Here is a 7,725-nt window from a genome sequence, read left to right as displayed (position 1 = left end):
GCTGAACTTGACAGGTGCTCCGAGTAGCCTCCATTTTGGGATACCCAGGCCCTGTCATTGGAATCCGTTGATTCCTGATAGACGACAAGATGGCCCCTATGACCTCTTGCTTTCTATTGCCTGTTACCTTGTTTTCCCAAAGTCCTGGGAAGCCCTCACTCTGTCCGTTCCCCTGACAGGCTGTTGGGTGGAAGTTTCATGTATTGTATTGTGGGGGAAATCCAGGCCGGAGTGGCTGGAGCCTTCTCAATGACTATGTTGTGGGTATGCACGTAGGGTGGGGTGGTACCTGGGTCAATAGTGTGTGTGACCAATATACACTTCGTGTTATGGGTGTCTGGTTTCTGGTATGTGACACAACGCCTGAGACAGCACTGCCCGAAACTGGTATGAATGTAGTGTGGAATGCTGAATGGCTGGGTGCTTGTCCAATTCACATCCCTTGTGAGTGTCTGGATGGAGAAGAATGGTCTGAATGCACCATGAGCCTGATTGGCTGCCTACCTGCCTGAATGCCCTTCTGAATGATTGGTTGCCTCAGTGTGACCCAGCAGAGTGAATGAGAGACCAAACAGTATATCTGGGCATCTCTCACTGATGGAAATCATTCACAACTGAAGTCGAAACTTGATGCTTACGCTCAAAGCCGGAAGAAGAATTGCTGCTGCTTTCCTTCAACGCAATCTGAAAGCTGTAGTGCCTTCGAGGACTGATCCAAGAGAGGACCTGGCTAGGAGACCTCTTCCCGAGCTATGAGAGAACATCGTGCACCACCTAACCTTCACCAAGGCTCCCTGGAAGTCAGTCAACGAAAGGCTGCCCACCGGAGACAGGGACCGCCGAGGAATCTGAAACGAAGTGCCTGGCCATTGAAGTCCATCGCCATCGTCGACCGGAGGCGCAACGCTCCATTGCCTAAGACTCTTGACTCAAGGACTCCCTTGCTCATCACCATCTACCGCTTTGTCCCTCCAGAGTCACGGTCGCTGACGAACCAAGGAGAATCCGCTGGTGGGTTTCATGCCACCCGAACTCCTTAAAGACGCCAACAAAGATCCGAAAGCCAGCCGTGGTCGAGTCCCGCTCGTCGACGTCAACCGCCGACGACCCAATGCCCTTGCTGGGCCTACTTTCTTCATTGACTCTTTGCGGCAACTATCATCGTCGAGGTGCACCACACGCCTCATCTTTGCAGGATGTCCACTACCGATTGTCGACGAGCAGCACAAGGACCAAAGCTGCTGCCTCAACAACATTGTTCACCCCTTTCCTCGACGGTCTGTGGCTCCTGCCTTAAAGGGACATCACTCAAGAAGGATCCGTCGACAAACTCTGCTAAACCAGGTACATTGGGGTAGTAGAACATTTGTAGAAGGAAATAAGACTCTGCTAAACAATATATGACTGGGCTTGTCAGTCTATTTTATTTACAGGTTGCCCAGGTGGGGTGCTCCTCACACAGAGCTGTGCCTAGTGGTAGGGGTCCAGTATTCTGCCAATTGTTTAACAGGCTTGTTTTCCTCCCAAGTCTATTGTTGATACCTTTTGCTATTGGTTTGTATGCCATTTGAAAGTGTCAGCAGTTGGTGCATTTTAATGGAGTCAAAGAGTAATTGTGGTACCACATAAAAATTGTACCTTTATCATTATAGTATTACCTGAACACAAAGTGTGTTATTGTATGTGTATATAACATGAACCTCATTTATATAAAGAGCTGTGTTATCACTAACAGTTTGTGGACATTCCTTTGTGGGGGTTTGGGGACCACACTGTACTTAAGAACCACCCCGCATCACCTCCTGAGTGCTTAAGCCTTGATTACTCGTCCACATTTACCAAATGGAGAATCTGGGCTGGGGTGCTCTGTTCTTCTACTCTGCCATATAGCGGGCAGAAGTACAGATACCCCCCCCTTCAGTTTTTACAATGTCTTCTGTTGGGCACTCCATAAGAGTCTGGAATGCTGCTTGAGAGCTAGTTAAACCTTGTAGCATGAGCTTTGCAGCGGCTGAGTGGGCAGATAATAGTCTTATTGGTATTTGCCCATGGAGATGTGGGAAGCTGCTCTGAAGATCAAATACGGAAAACCCCGGGCTTCGTAACCAGATGCCAAAGGCAACATCCACGCGGGGCATGGAACACTAGACTGTTATAGTGCGATTGCTCTGGGCACCGGGTCCCCAAGCGTTTTCAAATTGTTCATTTAATATGCTGCTTCAATCTGGGAAGCAGAACAACTATGGAGTTCTTGAATGTTACTTGCGACCTTCAAGTCTTTCAGATGCCTCCTCAAAACGTCAACATCCATTGGGGAAGAGTCATCACAAATGTTCCTGTAAAGCTGCATCATTCTTTAGCCCACCGTGGTTTTCCACCCTTTTGCATCACCTGCAGCCTTATGTACAGGTGCAAATGACGCTAAATGATTTGTCAATCACTCCTTTACAGCTTTTATCATTGATGACTGCCCCAATTTCTCTGGCAACAGCAGTTGTCAGCGCTGGTGTTACTGAAACATAGAACCAGGCCACCCAGGTACTGTTGGGCATCACAATGGGGTGCCCTTGGGGATGTTTAGCATAGGAACTGCCAAGGCAATTTTAGTGGTGTTTCACCCACGGTCACCAAAAGTCTTTTCACTAAGATTTTTCAGCGTAGCATGTCCATGCTGGATGTTTCCACACTGATAATTGTATTGCATAGAATCTCACCTTCACAGTGGCAGGCCCTTTCACCGTTCACCTGCCTCCAGCAGGCATGTTAGCCAACAGTGGTGATGTTTTAGGGCTAAAATCATGATTAGGTCAAGGTTCTCTTGAAGATACAAATTCGGCAAACCTTCATTTCTCACCCACAGACATACAGACTAGAGCGGTGCATTTAGAAAGGAAGCAGGTGAGTCAGGCAGCAGAGCGCGACCTGGGCTAACGGAGAAAACACTGTAAAAAGTGTTATTATCCTCCGTGTACGTTCCCTGCCCATGCCCCATTTCCTGGTCTCTCCCCTTCCACCCGCCTCCCATCCCGCCCACAGGCGAGTGATTGGCTGCCTGCTCTGCAGCCCCTGAGCCTAGCGCCCCGTGTGCTGAGACCCGCTCCAGGCCCCGAAACCTCCCTCTCCCACCCCGCACCCTCCTCCTCCCGCCCCGCCCATTCCCACTCTGATTGGGCCTCGAGGCCTCCATCACTGGTCTTCCCAGGGCAGCCCTCTGCCCGGCAGCCCCCTGCGGCTAAGGTCCCCAAGGCCAAGGGCGGCTCCAACAGAGGCGGCTCCAGGAAGTGTCTGCAGGTGTCCGCAGGGGAAGCCAGTAGCCAGCCGTCAACCAGCAACTACGAGGACCAGTAAGGTAAGGTGGCTAGGTTTGGGGAGAGGTACAGCTCTACCCTAGATACCTGGCCACTAGGCAAAACCAATGTCTACCAATGTGATCACCCCCCCCCCATTGCCACAAACTGCACTGATAGGCCTGTCTCCCAATATACATGTGTCTCAAACTTAGCAGGGCCTCTGTGCCCAGGTTGCATTGTGTGATTCTTAAACTGCATTGATAGCAGGGCTGCTGTGCCCAAATTGCATTGTGTGATTCTCAAACTGCATTGATAGCCCTCTCTCCCACTATACAGGTGTCTCAAACTTAGCAGGGCCTCTGTGCCCAAATTGCATTGTGTGATTCTCAGGTAGGAGTGGCGTAGGTCAGGAGCAGAGCAACCACACTGCCCCCAAACTCTGAGCCACTGCTCCGTACAGACCTTTGTAGGTCTCTTGTATAGCTGGGGTTCTTGTCTCCAAATTGCACTGTAGGATACTCGGATTGCTTTGATAGACCTCTCCCCACTTTTACAGGTCTCTCAAGTCTAGCTGGAGCTCTGTCTCCAAATTGCACTATACGATACCCAGATTGAATCGATAGGCCTCTCTCCAACTACACAGGTCTCTCAAGTTTAACATGGGCTTTGCCCCCCAGGTTGCACTTTAAGATACCCAGACTGCATTGTTAGGCCTCTCTTCCCATTTTAAAGATCTCTCAGGTCTAGCGGGGGTACTGCCCCCAAATTGCACTGTATGATACTCAGATTACATTGATAGGCCTCTTTCCCACTACACAGGTCTCTCGTTTAACTGTGGTACTGCCCCCAAAGTGCACTGTATGATACTCAGACTGCATTGATAGGCCTTTTCTCCCACTATACAGGTCTCTCAAGTCTAGCTGGGTTTCTGTCCCCAGATTGCACTGTGTGATGCTCAGATTGCTTTGATAGGCCTCTCTCCCAATATACAGATCTCTCAAGTCTACCTGGGGTTCTACCCCCAAATTGTTTCCCATAGGCCTTTCTCCCACTATACAGATCTCTCAAGTCTACCTGGGGTTCTACCCCCAAATTGTTTCCCATAGGCCTTTCTCCCACTATACAGGTCTCAAGTTCTGCTGCGGTTCTGCCTCAAAGTCACTCCACAGCCGGTGCATGCCCCTCCTAAACACACATGGCTAACTCACCACAGTGAACCACATTCAGGTAGTCACAGAAATAAGAATGCCACCGTCAACACCCAACTATACAACCCTTATCCACCTCCCTTACCCCCACCAAAACAGCGACCAAATGTATTGGCAACATCAGCTGGAAATACCAACTACAGCTAAAGACTAAAACCCGCAGAGGACAGCATCCACACCAAGTACTACACCACAAGACAACCAGACAACACAGAACCAACTGGACAATTCAATCAACTCATCTTAAAGATTAAACAACTCGAAATCGTAGAATGCCGCGCAAATAACCCACCTAGAGGGAAAGAAGAGATGAAAGAACAAACACTCCAGAACTGCAACTAAGAACCACAACAACAGAACACACCCCCACAGACAGGATAAAAAAAAAATCGAACCAACTTTCAAAGAGACGAGACAAATACCTCTACCTAACTCCATACCTCGCTGAGAACGGCTCACCAGACCGAACCAACGCAACGTCAGAAGCAGCAACATTAAACAACCTAACTAAATCACGAAGAAGAAGGATGAACACCATCAGAAACAACAAACACACGACCGAAGCGATAACACCTTACATCACCAAAGCTAGAAGACCCTCTGATCAACAACCGCAACAGCTGGGAGACAAACTCGATGAAAACCTAAACCCAAGACAAAACCTAGAAGACCTTTTTGAGGACACAGACAACCCCACACCTCAACAAGATCAGAAGATGACCCTAACAAGAAAAGCCAAACTAAATCACACCTCCAAACTATACTGCAACCTAATAAACGCAAGAACCATGTCAAAACACTCTACAGAGATCTTCAACCTACTCGATGACAATGGTATTGACATCCTATTCATCACAGAAACTTGGCTGGACGAAAATTACAAAATCACACTCCAAAGCTGCCTTCCAGCAAACTTCAAATGCCTTCAAACAAACAGGAAAAATAAAAGAGGAGAAGGCATCGCGATAGCTTTCAAAGAACCCCTTAAAATAAGAACAGACGAACCACTCAACATCTTCAACTGCGAATCCATGGTCATACACCTAACAGCGAGCCCAAAAACCAACATCACATTCATCCTGGTGTACAGACCTCCAACTTATGATGCAGCCTTCGTCGACAACTTCATAGAAGCCATCACCAACATAGCCATCAACCATGAACACCTAATCATCCTGGGGGACTTCAACATCTGGTTCGAAGACAATCACGCCAACTCCCAAAACTCACTGACTGAACAATTCACCACCATGAAACTACGACAACTAGTAAAAGGGGCAACACACCTCGGCAGGACACACTCTGGACACAATATTCGCTGAGGAAAAACTCATCACCACGCCACCACCAATACAAATACTTTGGAGTGACCATCTCATCATCTCATTCGTGTCATGATGCCTACCTCCAAGGAGCCAGACCAGGCCCAGCTACCCCAGAGGCAGACATCATGTCCCAGAGGGAAGTCTCAGCAGCCCCAAGTAGGGGCCCTTTGGACTCAGTCCTGGCACCTTTGGCGCCAGGCTCATATTGGACAACAGTCCTGGCGCCATAGGCGCCAGGCTCATAAAAGATGACTTTGTGTTTAAAGGTGCTTGGTGTAAACTTACCTGATGCAGACCATGCTGCAAAATCCGGGCCATCTAGAGGCCTGAATGGGACTACTTTATCTTTGGGGACTACTTAACCACACGGGTGTGGCCGGAGGAAGAATACATGCCTGAGAGGAAGGATACATACCTGGAACTACTTTGAAGGCTATTTAAGCCACGCCCAAGCAGCAACTCACGCTTCGCGTTGTTCTGCATCTAGCAGCTGGACGCTCACCGTGTCTGCTCCTGCATCCTGACTTCTGCCACGCCCGCCAGCATCCTGGAACACCTGCAAAGGGAGAAGAGAATAGGAGAAAGAAGAGTCCTTACCTGCTAAATCCGCATTCCGGAGACATTTCGCCGACGATCCTGAAAAGGAAGACATTAATTTTAAAAGCACATCGCATCGATCGCTGCAGCGCCGCATTCCACTCACCTTTACTAGGCACCTCCATGTTCATCAGCGACCATCTGGATCCGCAGCCACATTTCAGTGCCCAGGGAGAGAAAAAGACAAGAACAAAGGTGAGCTAGGGAAGAGAATAAGAAAACCTTAATTTGCCATCATAAGACTTACCTGTTGGGTCATTCCCACTTCATTTCGGGTCGGTGCCGCATCCTGGCATTTCCGAACCCCAGCCCCTAAGGGGAAAAAAGAGACATCAGCGTTAGTAAGCGAATGCTAAGACATTACCTGAATGCTCATTAAAGACTTACCTGATATCTACTGGAACTGCACCTCTCACTTCGGGTCGGTGCCATATCTCCGTCATTTCCGAACCCTGGCCCCTATGGGGGAAAAAAGACACAAGCATTAGTGCAAGGACACTAAAGGAACCTCTCATCAAACAACTCACCTGAGTTTCCTTCGTCGGTTCCATTGCTCATCTCGGAATCTTTCTTCTGCACCTGAAATAGAGACAACAGACAATTATTATTTCGGACTCATACTTATAAACAGAATTCTCAGAGTACTTTACCGGGAAGGTCAAGCAAACTTGAACTCTCTACAATCCATGATCCAGTGAAGTAACTGGATTACAACGCGCCCCTGCATCAGAAGCAGGATGGAGAGCTCGTCCTTTCAGACCCTAAGGTGAGACTTCACAGGGAATCGCAGAAGGGTTTCGTGGAGGGTGAGAAGGGAGTGGGAGGCTTACACATTATCCAGCAGATTGTTAATACTCCCTTTTCACACACAGAAGGATATTTCTGCGAGTCAGACAAGCCAGATTTGTGGGTCCGGTCCTGTCCATCTTCCGAGTCCTGCGCTTCACCATAGAAGAGGCAACAGCACTCCAAACCAGGCCTGCGCCTCCGTGGGAGTCAGGTGAGCGTAACAGAACGCGAAGCCTACCTACAAATTCCCACCCGGGTGCTATGGAAACTTCCGAGACAGACCAGCTGGCCGAGCTTTTGGGGGAATTACGGGCAGAAGTACACTCTGCCCGCCAGGAGACTAACGCTCTCAAAAGAGAACTGATCCTATCTAAGGAAAGAACTGATGACCTGGCCAAACGGTTGTTGCAGGGTCAGGCAGGACAAACTTCTTTACCTAGTTCCGGGGGTAATCCCACTTCTATGATTTCGAATAACCCGGTACAAATCAATCTACCTGGAAACATGCCTTTGGCC

The sequence above is a fragment of the Ambystoma mexicanum genome, chromosome 11 (assembly GCF_040938575.1).
Source record: "Ambystoma mexicanum isolate Mex_15411 chromosome 11, UKY_AmexF1_1, whole genome shotgun sequence".
Taxonomy (NCBI): Eukaryota; Metazoa; Chordata; class Amphibia; order Caudata; family Ambystomatidae; genus Ambystoma; species Ambystoma mexicanum.
Note: the sequence above shows the minus strand (reverse complement) of the source record.